The sequence below is a fragment of the Piliocolobus tephrosceles genome, chromosome 4, assembly GCF_002776525.5.
Source record: "Piliocolobus tephrosceles isolate RC106 chromosome 4, ASM277652v3, whole genome shotgun sequence".
In the NCBI taxonomy this organism is placed as follows: domain Eukaryota; kingdom Metazoa; phylum Chordata; class Mammalia; order Primates; family Cercopithecidae; genus Piliocolobus; species Piliocolobus tephrosceles.
In genome coordinates, this window is record NC_045437.1 from 75,273,859 (window position 1) to 75,289,573 (window position 15,715).

The 15,715-nt window shown below is 41.2% G+C and overlaps 1 protein-coding gene across 1 annotated transcript in view; it reads right to left on the minus strand.

Moving 5' to 3' along the window:
* LHFPL2 (LHFPL tetraspan subfamily member 2) overlaps positions 1-15,715 on the minus strand; it is a 165,793-nt gene that overhangs the window by 73,437 nt on the left and 76,641 nt on the right. Inside the window, exon 2 of the mRNA XM_023214927.2 lies at positions 13,982-14,040. The gene's annotated coding sequence lies outside the window, so the exon portion shown is untranslated. The remainder of the gene's footprint in view (positions 1-13,981; positions 14,041-15,715) is intronic.

Here is a 15,715-nt window from a genome sequence, read left to right on the forward strand (position 1 = left end):
TTTGTATTTTTGGTAGACATGAGGTTTTGCCATGTTGGCCAGGCTGGTCTAGAACTCCTGATCTCAAGTGATCTGCCCATCTCGGCCACCCAAAGTACTGGGATTACAGGCATCAGCCACCATGCCCGGCCATACTTCTGTATTTATTCTCATACGGGAAAGACTGACTGACAAAGGGAATAGAGAGAATTTATTTTTATCTTGCTGCTGAAACAGTTTCTTAGAATTAGTGATTCTTACCTCATTCACTAAACAATGGTGATTCACCAAAAGACACACAGCAGTCAGTGGCCAATTTACTAACTTGGACTCAAAACATCCTACCATTCCATCTAGGGTGTCAAATATTTTTAAACCTTTATCTTACATTGTAAAATCATCAGGGAAACATCTCCTGGAAGCCTAACTGCAATTTCAAAGGATGGAATAAAAGTGAATCTAGAGGAACGGGGAATTCCGTGGGAAAAAACACCTCATAAATGATAAAAGAGGAAGTAGAAATTTCTAAGGAATTGTGAGTACACTGGTCTAAGAAATAAACAAGGTAACTTCTTGGAAGAATTCCATAGCAAAGTCATTTGGGGAGCCTTTTTGAGAATAGCTGAACATCAAATCTTAAGGGCAATTTTAAATTTAAGGAGCCAAGAGATCAGTCAGTCCAAGACTTGGTAAGATGGTAATTGGACCTACTGTCCTGGGGGTTCCTAGGTTTGCATCTGGAGGTCACTTCAGCTCCTGCTCCTAATTCACCCTGAGAAATGGCTCCAGGCCCTGGACACCACCTTCAGCTCTCTTTCCCTCTAACAAGGTATCTATTCAATCAGAAATAAAAGACTGTTGGGGCTCAGAAAACAACATCCCAAAACGAAGGCCTAGCAGCAGCCTTAGAAACATGAAGTTATTCTCTTTCTCCTGTCCTCCTATGTCTCAGTCCCATTCTTCCAAGTCAGGCCACAGAAACTAGAATCCCATTTCCCCAAGGCGGGTTATAGAAGCCAGAACCCTCCTTCCCAAAAGCCAGCCATGAAACCCAAAAATGTTCTATGTAAAAACTGGCCTTAAAGAAATTATCTGACCTACCTTTTTTGACTGTAGGTCCTAAGACCCTCATCACAGAGAGGGTCCTGCCCCACACCCAGAAGAAAGGAATGCATGCCCAGAGAGGCCAAGAGGAATCTAGACAGGCTAGGTTTCCCCACTCAAGCTATTAGCATTAGATCATACCCTCCTGTCCAGTCATATATCTACATGCCTGTTCATACTCTGTTGAACCTATGCACAAAAATGGACAATTTCCCCTGTATCTTTGGGTCTTCATTCTGAAGGCACTGATGTATACATGTTTAATAAATTTGTATGCCTTTCCTCCTATTAATCAATCTGCCTCATGTCAGTGATTTTTTTAGCTAACCTTTGGAAGCCAAGGGCCCTGGCATCTACAAGACAAAGACAACTAAAGGGATTTAGCTGCTTAATGTAATAAGGGGGAAACCTGATGCCAACTTATTCCTTTGTTTCCTTTCTCAATCCACGTACTGAAGGATTCTAAGAGCAGGTATGCTCCTCTGGCACGGCCAAAGGCACCAGCACACTAATGCTATGAGAGAACTACTGCGGGGGGTGGGGGGGGATTAGGAAAAAATAAGTATGATCAATTCTGTGTACTATTAAATCTAGCTAGATACTTCCAGAAATGTAGCACATTTGGGACTTGTTGGAATGATAGAAAATATACAGCAAACAAACAATAAATATTTCAGGTATAATATTGTCCAAGTGCATAAAGCATGTCAATTTCTCCTGCAACAAAGCATCACAGGCTATACAGAATCGCTAACCAGCCATGTAGCACAAATTGTTGGTTTCGCTATCCAAACACCACACCTTTGGGACTTGGAACCCCACAGAAGTTCTGCAAGCTCCATTAATCATCCTGCACCTAAGTTGTTCCTACGATGGCAGGATGTTTGGTGGGAATTTGGACATGAGTCAACAGAAATGGGTTGGCCACAAATGGTGCATGCCTTTGGACATTCGTATGGGAGAAATGGTAAAAGCAGGGACAAAGCTTTCAGGACTTTCACAAGGTGACCTCTCCTGCCTACCTTCACAACTTCGCCATCTCATGTATCTGTCACCCCACACCACTCACTACTTCCTAACCACATTCTGCACTTTGCATCTCTTTGCCTTTGCCCACACTTGTCTCTGCCAGGACTGCCATTCCCCTCTTTCATCCCTTGGCAAAAGCTAGTCATTTTCAAGGCCCAGTTAAGTCATGGCTCCAGCATGCCTTCTCCAACTGGCAAAATTGTTCCCTCCTCTGTCCCCAATATAATGAGTTGACCACAGCAGCAGTGACTTCTCTGCTTGTCCTCTCATGGCTGGGTTGGGAGCCTTCAAGAACGAGGACACTTTGGTACTGTTGGTCTAGCATCACACAATAGCTCTAAGTGATTTGAGAGCTGTACTGTCCAGATCATATCCCCTCACCCCCTACCTGACAAGAATGGAAGAGCTGATAGGGTATTAGGATATATTTCCCATGTTGTATCAGCAAGGATTCTGCATTAATAAAATAGGAATAGAAAACACACAGCACAGCAGGATTCTTAAAGTCCACTGACAGCACTGATTCCACCTTCTTTCCTTCCCCAGGAATTTCCCCAAGTAATGAAGGTAGCTCTATTCAGACTTGGCTGGCCACAGACTTCCGTCAGATTTTTGTTTTCTTCCAGATCTGACTGCATGGAAAAAATACCGTAATTTCCTTGTGGGCCTAGTTATAATTCTGTAGGCTGATTAGCTCTGAGGAAATTTCAACCCTACAAGGAGCCCTGACAATTCAGTTGTCCCATTGTGATTATAATGGTTTGTCAGTGTTTGCTGTTGAGGCACAATGTGTCATTTTGGGAGCAACATTTAGACACCTCTCCAAGATTCTCCCTGCATTCCCCATTTCAGGATCAGTGGTATCAAATTCTTCCCTCTTTTACATCTACTCCAGTATTGATCAAGCGCTGATCTATTTTAAGTACATTCCATTGGAAATCGCTGCATGTGCTTCCTTCCTGACCACTGAAGTGTCTCCCGTAGACAGACTTGTCTATCAGTGTTGAAAACTTACAACAGTGCAAGGGGCAGACACTGTGCATGACTGCTGCACCTGAAGCCCCTGTTCCCGCCCATGCTTACAGCAGGCACCCAGGACTTCTGCTTGAGGGCTCTCTTTTGGCCCCAACAGGAGTTGGCCCTTAAGTGCTGGTCTCAGAAGAAGTGGTTAATGACAGAGATGAGTTGGAGAGGACATATCCCAGAACTTGCTGGCCCAGCTGGGATAATTCTGATGGATGTCTCATAGAATTCACTAGAGATGGAGCCTCAGCTGCCCACAGCAGCAATGCCATCTCTTTATTGGCTCTCTTCTCCTATTTCACACCCCTATTCCCTTAACAACGTTTTCCAGGTTTACCTCCCAAGTCACCTACTTGCACTTGAATCCCTGCTGCAGAATCTGCTTTTGGGGAACCCAACCTAAGAAAAGTACCAGACTAAAGCCACTCGATACAGATAAGGGAAGGCAGACTCAATGGCAGCCCCATCATCAGGTATAGGAAAGATTTTCAGCAAATAAAACACTGCCGTGGCTTATTCGTGCTGAGGAAACTTTCCGTGTCACAGTCATAAGGAGCCTGACAGCCTCAGGAAGTGAACTGAGCTGTCTCAGATCTTGGGGAATTGTGTGTTATATGTGTTCTAAAAATGGATTGGATTTCAGGGGCCATTTCCAACTTCCATGGTATTAAATTTCCTTTTATTCTTCCCAGCACCATATTTCCAATAAGCCCTAAAAAAAACTTACCCCTGGGGAAGGATATTTTGCTATCTTAATAAAGTCTTCCAATCCTTAGGAGACAAATCATCATATTTTCATCTCAAAAATATTAATTTTACTCCCTTAAAGAATCTTATGAAAATATTTGTATTTCTTGCCTGAGTTCCCTAGGAGGTAAGCTGAAAAACTAGCTAATAAAGGATAAAGCCAATGCAACAAAAAACAACACATACTGAAATATGGAAATAATTAAGGTCCCAAGAAAACATCAAGTCTTCAAATCAAAAGCCCTTTAACTAGAAAGTAGTGTCCAGGGACTCACATGACTAATATACATTAGACAGTATTCAAGGTGTGTTTTGCTTTAAACCAAGCAAGGAGGCAAAAACTTAATTTCTATAAATGGTAAATTAATAGGTGAGAATTCACTCCATACAGAGAATTTAAAATAGATTCCATTAAAGTAGCATACTCTGCAAAATATCAATTTTCATTTGTTTTAGAGAAATCTAGTTTATCCATTGTGTAAGACTATATCTAATTGGGAAAACAGACATTCACTCATTCTGAAAGTGAAGCCTGGACTAAAAAAGGAGGAACACGGAAGGAGAACAGACAGGAATTCATAAAACCAATGGGATGTGGGCAGAGGGGGAAAGAGGGATTTCTGGTAGATGGGGTAAAAAGTCTTTCTACTGGGAGTGGAGACCCAGGCCACAGGGCCAGTCAAGAGAGAGGGAGAGTTTCATTTGGGGGCATGCTAAACTAAAAATGTCAGTGGGACACCAGGGGAAGACCCCAACAGGAAGCTGGCTGGATGGTTCTCCACCTGGAGGAGAGGGTCTGGCCTGTGAGTGGCAGCTAAAGCCACCGAGTGGGCTGGAAAAGCCAGAGGATACAAAAAGATAAGGGAGAAAAGGGGGCCAAAGATGACCCAGAGACCTTGATGAAGGGGCAGGCAAAAGAAGTCAGCCAGGTAGACTGAGAAGAAACATCAGGAGAGGAGAAGCAAGTGAGAAGCACTTCATGGGGTCCATGAGCCAACACGTTCTCTTTCTTCTTCTTCTGACAATAGAAGTTATACTATACCTCGTCTGCCCTGAACAGGCAGAGTGGAATCAGAAGTACTAGGGCAGGATGAGGGTGACAATGAGGGACTCACGAGGTGTGGGTGAGGTAGGAGGGGGGCGCCCACTGGGCAGAGCTAACTTTCCAGATGGGGGCAGTCACAACCAAGAAGCCGCACAAGAACTTTGAGTTGTGTTCCCTTTGATACTTCCACATCTGACTTCCCCTCAAACGTAGGACACTTTTATGTGAGTTAACAATTACAGAGCATACAATACATGTAAAATTATGCATTCCAATAAACTTTTCTAGGAAAATGGGCCAAGGTCATAAATGTCACTATTATCATAAATGAGAGTTTCACCTAAAGGAAAAACATGAACAAACAATTCAGAAAAGACAAACTTCAACAGCTATTCTATTTAGGAAAACACTAGATGTGGTCAATAATAAAAACAGTAACAAAATGAGATGCCATTCTCACCTCACAAACTAGCAAAGACTTAAGAACTGATAACTCATTCCTGATGAGGGGGATATACAACAGGTGCCCTCTTATACTGCCAATGAGGACCCAACTTTCCTGCAAATATTTTTTATAACTAAACAATAATATCTGTAAAAGGATATTCAAGGTTGATATTTAATGGTTTAAAAAAATCAGAAAACAACTCAAATGTCAAAATTAGAAAGCAGGTTAAAATGATTTAAGATATATATCATAAGACAGAATACTGAAGATTTCTGTAGAAAAGGAACTTATAATGACATGAGGAAATGCTTATAATATTAACCAAAAAGTAGCAACATAAAGTTATATACAGAGTAAGAACTCAGTTATGTAAAGAAAAGAATGTACAAAAAGGGATACTCTTAGGAACTTGAACAGATTAACAGTAGTGACCCCTAAGGGAACTGATTTTTTTCCCTGCATGCTTATACATTTCTGTATGAACTTGGGTGATTTTGATAACTAGGGGGACAGGTCACACATAAACAGTTTCTGGCAATTCTAATCCAGCCATAATAGTATATATGTAAGGGCTGTTGCTTGGCTTCAAGAGTATACCAGTGTTCGGCCGGGCGCGGTGGCTCATGCCTGTAATCCCAGCACTTTGGGAGGCCGAGGCGGGCGGACCACGAGGTCAGGAGATGAAGACCATCCTGGCTAACACAGTGAAACTCCGTCTCTACTAAAAATACAAAAAATTAGCCGGGCGTGTGGCGGGCGCCCGTAATCCCAGCTGCTCAGGGGGCTGAGGCGGGAGAATGGCATGAATCCAGGAGGCGGAGCCTGCAGTGAGCCAAGATCGCGCCACTGCACTCCAGCCTGGGCGACAGAGCGAGACTCTGTCTCAAAAAAAAAAAAAAAAAAAGGAGAGTATACCAGTGTTCAAGGCCACCAGAGAAGACTGAATGTGACCTCTGGGCAGGTGAAAAACCATCTTAGATTTAAGATGTGCAGATGATGTAAATATGCAAGCATACAACACAGAATACCAGAGCACTGAAAGAAAGGCATAACTTCTAGGGGTTTGCCCGAATGACTTTCTCTGTAAGCATCCTTTTACCAAAATGCCTGCCAGTTTCCAGATGAATAAACTTAAATGTACCTGATGTGGGACATAATGGTCCAAAACTGATGACCCTGACCTTGAATGAGGAGAAGTCCATGAAAGCACTTGACCACCACCCTACACTGTGCCTTTCCAATCCACAGTCACTCCATGAGTGTTAGGAGAAAAATGGATTGGACTTCAACTGAATCACAGATGTAGTCTGAGAATGAAGCAAGGAGGGAGAATGTGGTGGCGAGGCAGACAGAGGGGACCAGCTCTTTCAGACCAGTCACATTAGATTCTTAACATGACCCTCAGTCATAGTTGCCTTCATTAGGTGAAAGAGATGTAAATTAATGACAGGAAGTGCCCACCTCCTAACACCACTTGGCCACAGTTATAGAACAATTTGGATCAAAATCAGGTATGTTTCCAAGTTCATCTGGACTTGCCAAGTAGCCTTAAGAGTTTTTCACAGATTGTTCTGGGATGGTAACATAAGGTGCAGAGATGGGGCCAACCCCATTTTTAGAGGCTGCCTGCTACCTTGGCTCCGTAACATGTGCCAAGTGGCTGGCCTGTGGCTCTGGGGTTGCTGGTGCGAGCAGTGTCTGGAAGGACAGGACGGTTGTATGACTAACGGTTCCAACGAGCATCAGAGCATGAAAGAAAGCAAAGACTACAAAAACTTTATTGCAAGCTGAACTGAATGAATCCAAGGGAATATAGATTAAATCAATATTTAATTCAGTAGAGGTCAGTTTTAGTTAGGGAATCATTATGACGTTTCAAAGAGCAGATATGGTATTTACGGGGGCAGCATCTCAGAACTTCAGGGATATGCTATTGCTTTCTTTAGTGGCAAGCAGGGTTTGCTGTGGTTTGGCATGGGAAATTATTTTAAATAAGAATACTAAATAAAAATGTGTACAGCTATTACTTACCTATATTAACAAGCTCCATATAAAAGCATACATTCGTTATACAGGGATGATAAGGGAACACCCCTACACTATCCCAGTGTATACTCATTCATCTGAGTTCAATTAGACCACGTTCCTTTCTAGAAGCAATTTTTTAAAGTAGATTATTAAAATAAAAAAACTTTCTCAGGAAGGATTAGGAGGATTCTTCATGCAGATGGAATGACAACATTGGAGTACCAACTGGAACCAAATCTACCTGCTGGGAGATTTGCATATAGCCTTTTTCATGGACTTTCACTGATCACAACAAAACTATACATTTTTCTTTTCAGAGACAGGGTCTTGCTATGTGGCCCAGGCTGGTCTCAAACTCCTGGGCTCACTCCCACCTCGGTCTCCTGAACACTGGGATTACAGGCGCATGTCTGCACCAGGCTTATACATTTATTAATGTGAGATCCAAAACATCCCTGTGGACTAATCCAATTGGATGGAGGACCAGAATTCTTTGTGCAATAATCCATCAGACAGAAGGCCAGAATCCACCGGAAGATGGGCACTCCGGTCACATGAGCACTGAGAAGAGTTCTTTTCCACCTAGGGAAAACATGCATTCTTCTTAAGCCTCCAGACTTCACCTCCTCTCCCCAAAGCAGAAGACTTTTTTTTCCCACTGCTCAAAAGAACTGAGCCACAACATAAGAATTCTCTTAAGGCCTATTCCCTGTACTTTCAGCTTACCTATGGCAGCGCACCTGCTGTGCCACAGAGAGCTGCCCTGTTCCTGTCCAAAGCTAACTCCATGGGCACCTGCCTCCATGAGGCTATGTTTCATCAGTTAGCTGCAGCCCTGCCCACCCTACTCTCCCAAACCTCCCTTTTAGTCCTCATCATTTCTTGCCAGTGATGCCTTCCTATCTGCTTTCCTGGCCTCTGGTCAGCTGCTCCAGTGGTGCCTTCTTAATGTTCAACTTTACTTTTTGGCTTAAAAAAAATTTTGTGGCTTCCCAAATTATAAGTGGGCCATACTCCCAAATACTTACAAAGCGGATGTTATAGTTAAGCCCCCACGTACTCTTCAATTTGACCGACATTTACTGAGCAAATATAAGTATCAGGCACTGTGCTAGATAGCCTATAATGTCAGACACTGCACTGGGCATCGAGGATATACTACAAAACTCACACCTGCCCTTGGGAAGTTTATAGTCCATCAAGGGAAGCAACTTTTCATAGAAAGAGAATACCCCTCTAGAGAGAAGCCCCAGAAGTCTCCTGTGGGATAAGCCTAGCTAGAAGTCTCATCAGAAAAAAGATACATTGTCAACATGCAAGCAACAAAATTAGAAAATGACAAAAAGAACTACATCCATTTTGTCTTCAATGCATTTAATTACTCTGACTTGTTTTGTTAAATCTTGAATATCACTGTCATTTCTACTTTATCATTTTTCCCCTCCAGGGACCCTATATTTGGTCCAATTTGCCATCAAGTAAAGGGAGAAGGTTGTTACACTTTCTCTTAATAAATGCTTCCTATTCCTATTGACTGCTTCCAAATTGATGGTATAAATGTATCCTATATTCTAATATTGGAATTTAAGAAGATCAATTATCATAACAATTAAACTATGCAAGGAAAAGACACCTTCCTTCAGCTAAAGATTCTTCAAAAAATTTGATAATGGTTTCTATTTAATACAGAAATATCAATCCTGCTTAATTCCTAGATAGAGCTTTTAACTGTACCAGCCATCTGCTCAGTCTGGAAAAATACAACAATGGCAATGTATTTGCTGTGGTCATTACACGAAAAAATACAGGCATCACAGATTGAGTACACACAATCAAAGAATTTTAACAAGGAAAGCAGCCAGTGTCTATTGGCACCAACTACAGAGGAACAGAATGACAGAGGATAGCTATCCTCACCATCATTGCCTCATAAGGGATGTGGCCTATCCTCAAACCCAGACCAGTATGATTCTGAATCAAACACTCGACCCGCTGCCTCTCAGAATGCACATAAGTGCCACTAGGGCATCAATGTGAAATAAACATACTGATAATCTTACGTTGTATTATCTTCTCATGTTTCCTACACCTACCTGCTGCTGAAAACTAAGCATCTAGCCAGCAATCATGCCCTTGGCAATATATCTCCATATTTCTGGTACATGGTAAAAGAGTGTGGAATCACTATGGGTAAATTAAAAGTCATTTTGTCCTAGATGACTGTTCCTCAACTGATCTGCTGGGGCACAGCAGTATGTGACACCAGGAACATGGTGCCTGCAACAAACGTCCAAGTCAACAATCATCAAGAAGGGGGATCATTTAGCTGAAAATACTGGTTTCATATCCTAAGGAGTGGTTGTGAGAGGCAGGCTCTGAGGGCTTCCCTTGACAGCTTCACAAAGCAGTGGAGGCCAAAGGACTGCAAGGAAAGCAAACATTGACCTTGAGCGATATTATACAAGGCTTAGGTAACTTGTTTGCTATGCATTTTTTCTTTTTTTCCCCCCAACTTTGAATATTTAAAACATTTCTCAAACTTATTAAATGGCAGACTATGAACAAAACCTTAAAAAAAGAAAAAACCCACTTTCATAATCTTCAAAAACTAATAGGGAAAATAGTACTTTACTGGATAAATTAGAAGCTATCCAATTCTATGATGCTCTAGAACAGCACTGTGCAATAAAAATATTACTGTAAGCCATGTGTATTAAAAATTTTAGTAGCAACATTAAAAAGCATAAAGAAACCAATTTTAATAAATTTCATATAACTCAATATCTAGAACATTATGATTTTGACATGTGATCAGCATAAAAATTATTAATGGAATTTTTACATTCTTTCTTCTAATACTTAACACTTCAAAATCTTGTGCATTTTGTACTTATTGCACATTTCAATTAAGGCACAAAATTTCCATCAGGAAAAATTGATCTGATTTAAAATTTATAAAATTTACAGTTGGAAAAGTAGAATCACATATGAAAGTTGTTCCAAACATACTTAAACTTTTGCCAAAAACCGAATCGACTCTCAGTAGAATGAAAACTTTGGTGCCTCAGTCGCACTAGCCATATGTCAAGTGCTCAGCAGCCACACGGGAAGACACTAACGGGGAGACACAACCAAATCGGATGGTGCAGGTATAGCGCTTTCACTTTGCCCCTTCGCTAGAATTCCCCTAGATGGGAAGAGACCTGTCCCCAGTTCACTTGCGAAGAGAACCCAGGAAGACCAACTCCCAACGCTGCGTTCGCCCACGAGGGTGTCCCACCTTGTGGGGGTCATCCTCAGTTTATTCAGATCATCTTCCCTGGTCCAAAGGCAGCTCAACAAGACACAAACACGAGGGGTTTTAAAACTGTGGATATTTTTTCATGTCTGATTCTCTGCCTCCTTTCTTATGTCCTAGTGAATTTACGAGCATGTATACTGAGATTCATTAGGTGCTAGTTCTGTATGCCCCAGTCTTCAAACAGTACATCATTTACTCTCAGAGCAATCAGGTGAGATAGGTGAGAACTAGACAGGGTGACAGTCACGTGCTCAAGGACATTCACCTAATTATAAGTGGTTAGAGCAGGGATTTAAGCCCAGAGAGTCTGGATTATTAAAAAGCATGCCTAGTAGGGGCCACTTATGCTAATCACCCACCCTAAATTCACACTTTTCAAAGCCCTCTCACAATTCTCAGGGAATAGGCAGGCAAAACTGAGCAGGTATTACGCTTGCCACTTTGTCAGTGAGGCACAGGCGGTAAGAGATTCGCCCAAAGAGGCACAGCAAGAGCCTGGCAGAGCAACCCCTCAGATTCCACATCCTGTGCTCTTTCCACGATACCCAGTGCCAGGGAACAGGCAGAGGAAAACCTGCTATTTACTACGTACCACACGCATTCCCGTCTTTATGTTGGTCAATCTTCCCACCACTTTGGGAAGAAGGGATTATCCATGAGTAGAGATGAGAATTCCACATGGCAATGAAAAGTGCCCTAGGTCACAGAGCCTGCTGGTGCCACAGCTGAGGTCCCAATCCAGGTCTGTGTCCACAGAGACGGAACCTCTGTCAAGGATCGCCTAACATCAGGCTCGCCCCAGACTGCAACTGTGCTCTTCGCTCAAAAGAAACCTTCCACTAAGTCATATAACGTGACTTACTACATAACGGAAAGCAGGATCGCCAACATGGCGAAACCCAGTCTCTGCTAAAAATACAGAAATTAGCCGGGCGTAGTGGCAGATGCCTGTAATCCCAGCTACTTGGGAGGCTGGGGCAGAAGAATTGCTCGAACTGGGGAGGCAGAAGCTGCAGTGAGCCAAGATCACGTCACTGCACTCCAGCCTGAGCGACAGAGTGAGATTCCACCTCAAAAAAAAAAAAAAAAAAAAAAAGGCAGGATCAGATTGCTCTACAATTCAGACCGCATTAATTCAGAATGTCTGTTCTTGTGTTTGTCTGACTTGATAAAGTGTTATTGTATTTCTATGGGATGAATTCACAACCTAAAAAAAAAAGACACAGAAGGCTGGTTCTATTAGATTAAGTATTCAGAGAGGTGGCATTTTAAGGGTACACACCACTTTTAATTTACCACATTTAATTTAACCACATTAAGGGAACACAGCAGAACGAAATTGGCTTTTCCCTAGAGCAGGATTAAATAGGCCAGTCTGGCAGTGACCAGGGTGACCACTCACAAAGCGGGGACTAAGCCATTATTGGGAAACACATGAGAAGTGTAGAGCCTCTTCACTCGGGTTTTCACATGCAACTCCTTAAATAACAGGTAAAATGAAAATCGCTCCTGTTACCACTCAGGCAGACAGTGCCCGGGAGTAGAAATAAATGTCCCTCCCCGGCACAGACCTGCCTCCGATGAGAGTATCTGCAGTTGTAGAACTATATGAGCAAAAACCAGACTTCACTACCAACCCCAATGTCACCTAGCTGACAAGCATCTGAAAGTTTGCATCTGAGCAGCACATGGCAGTATTATTAGCCAAACTTTAAACAGGTTTATGAGCAACTGGTTCAGAAAATCACATGTAATAAGTTCCTTAATTTCACCATACAGGCAAAGGTACCCATTTTTATTAATAGAAAATCAATTTCTCCCACCTCCACTAAATAAACATGGAGTAGATAAAGATTATCAGTTTGGGCTCACCATGGTGGCTCACACCTGTAATCCCAGCACTTTGGGAAGCTGAGGTGGGTAGATCACTTGAGGTCAGGAGTTCAAGACCAGCCTGGCCAACATGGTGAAACCCCATCTCTACTAAAAATACCAAAATTAGCCAGGTATAGTGGTGCACGCCTGTAGTCCCAGCTACTCTACTCAGGAGGCTGAAGCAGGAGAATCACGTGAACCCAGGAGGTGGAGGTTGCAGTGAGCTGAGATCACACCACTGCACTCCAGCCTGGGTGACAGAGCCAGACTCCACCTCAAAAAAAAAAAAAAAGATTATCAGTTTGATAAGGTGCCAATGATTAGCCTGCTCAAGACACCACCTGTCTCAGGTCAGCCCTGGCATTCCAATGAGAAGGAATTCTGCTCAAATAATTTCGTAACACACAAGTATTTACAATTCCCATTTAACAACAACAACAAAAAAAAACCCTCAAGCTTCCTAACCTAAGCAACAGAAGTTGTTAGAACAACTTAACATTTGAGGAGTCACCAGTTCATTTCATAACATAAGAGCAATTTTTCCTTCCCTAGCATCTGCAAGCTAAAAGAGATTCCTACAAATGAGATGGTGTCTGTGAAAATGCTGTGTGCAAATCCCCTCCACATGGCAGACCCTCCTGAAAAGGGTGTCAGTAAGTCCCAAATCCATACCTTGAGCTGGCTTCTTTGGGTTGAGCCGAACCTCCAGTTTGTAACAAGACCTGGGAGGACCTGGCTGAATAGGCCTCTCCCTTGGGAGAAACAGAGCTGGATCAAAGTCTTTTGGGATAATTATTTGACTACGTACTCCCTTGATTTTCTTAAATGTGTATTGTACAAGATTACTCAACCTCTATTATCTTCACTAATATTTTCAAAAAGTGACCTTTACAAATTAGAACCTGTAGAATTAATCATAAATCACCTATTAGTCAACTGTTTTCAACTTTTATTCCCCCAATCCTTCCAAGGATGTGAGCTATCGCTGAGTAATAAAATTGGGTAATTTTAATCAGCTATCTCTACTTTCTCTGTCTGAGAGAAATGATAAAAATGATGAAATGGTACACAGAGAAGCTCAAAAGGAAAGACAACTTAAATTCAGCTATGCCTACTATAAAGAGCTCTGAAACTTGGGTATGAATGGTGACAAACAAAGCATATTAGAATTGAAGTGTGGCAATTATAGCATTGAATTTAACACCATTTATGAAACTTCACAGGGTTGTTTATAACATTTATGTATGCTCATCTAAGTGATGTTCCTAGCCTTAAAAAAATTAGTGCTTACCACACAGGGTTCAAAAGTTTGAAACACTGCATCTTTTTCAAGAAGTTGCCATTCACTGGAAAATTGTTTCCAAACAATCACCAATAAGGTCATCTGATTTCATTTACTTACCTATCTATATCTGTAGGAATGCTGGGAAGTCTTAATGAACAACTTCAGGAAAATGACACCTGGAAAAACAAATTGAACAAAGAGTTAGATTTTAAACACACATACACACACAAATACTTAGCATGCAATTTTATATCTCATTAAAATATGTGACGTTTCAAATATTGGTCCCTAGGCAGCACACAGCTCAACTTGCATTAGAACACGGCCGCTCCCGCCCAGGAGCACCAACACACAAGCACAGGGTCCAAACCACTGATGAACCAGAAAAAGTAAAGGCCAGGGGGCAATGTCCAGCCTGTGAACATGTACCTAATTACATCCTTTCCTTTCCCCTCACAAGGGGACCAATTTAAAAACATAATTTGTGTCCTGGATGATACTTTAATGAATGACCATAAAAAGGCTCAAAAATCCAGAAACAAATTAAGAAATAAAAGATGAAATTGTGACTGAAGAAACTATCCTAGCAGCACTTTATATCCTTTTCAGTTATGCTGGTTAAGTCCTAAAGTTAAATTCACAAAGATGTCAAGACTGGCAAAGTGGGAAAAGGGCCATTTTTAGAAAAACCCTAACATAGTAAAAATAAAAGTTGAAAAGTATTGAAAAGTAAGAACTTATTTAATGATTAGTTTATTTAGAAATCAAGGATTCCTTCTGGTGGTCTCAAAGTCTTTAGGGAACTTTAGAAAATTATAAGCCTACTAATACATTCACAAAACAGAGAATCCTCAAATATCTCTTCAGCATTGCTTTGAAATATTAAACATAAATGGAACAAATTTCTAACATAAAATGTCACAATTACCATTTGTTGAAAATCTATCATGCACCTGGGACTGTTATAGGAACATATTACAACCTTTCTAGACAAAGATATCCATTAACAGATGGGGAAACTGATGTTAAAAGAAGTAGAGAACCTTCCTCAATACCACAGGATCCAGGGTTTCCAAACACGCCTTTTTCCTCCTATCAGATAATCTTGCTCTTAAAAGAATCTCTTCCATTCTACAAAGCCTATTCGTCACCTCTCCAGATAGAAACCACATATTCCTTAATGCAAACTCTAACAGAAATTGGCTAGCAGATGACCAGTCAATTAGCCTTTTTTTTTTTTTTTTTTTTTTGCACATTTAAAAGTAATTTCTTCATTTAAAAATGATTAGGCTTATGTTATTTAGGACTACAAGGTAACACTGTATATGAGTAAATACTTAGAAAAAAAGCATTTTGAGTTCATGAGATATTAAAAATGCAACTGAGGTGTATAAATATGTATAATTCCACATAAGGTAAATTAAACAGAAAATGTTCAACAGCCTCAATTCTACTGATAAGCAGGAAAACAAGAAGTCCCCATGCTTATTTTCTACAATCAAATTTTCAAATATAGCCATGAGATAATAATCAAAATCTGTAGTATCAAGCTATGACTATCCACACTAATATGCAGGTGAGCAGCTTCATATCAGCAGCACCAGTGTTAATCAAAAGTGTACCTGAGGTTGAAAAGCCAGTGGTGGCACAAAGCCTCCTCTATCACATCATTTTAGCTTAGTAATAAACTTGAAGATACTGGACAACAGTCATTGGGTTTCACTTTAATAAAAATACACAAAAGAATTCTGAATTCATGAAGTCCTTTGTTATAATAGTTAAGGAAACTATGACTTTTTTTTTTTTTTTAGAGACAGAGTCTCCCTGTCACCCAGGCTGGAGTACAATGGC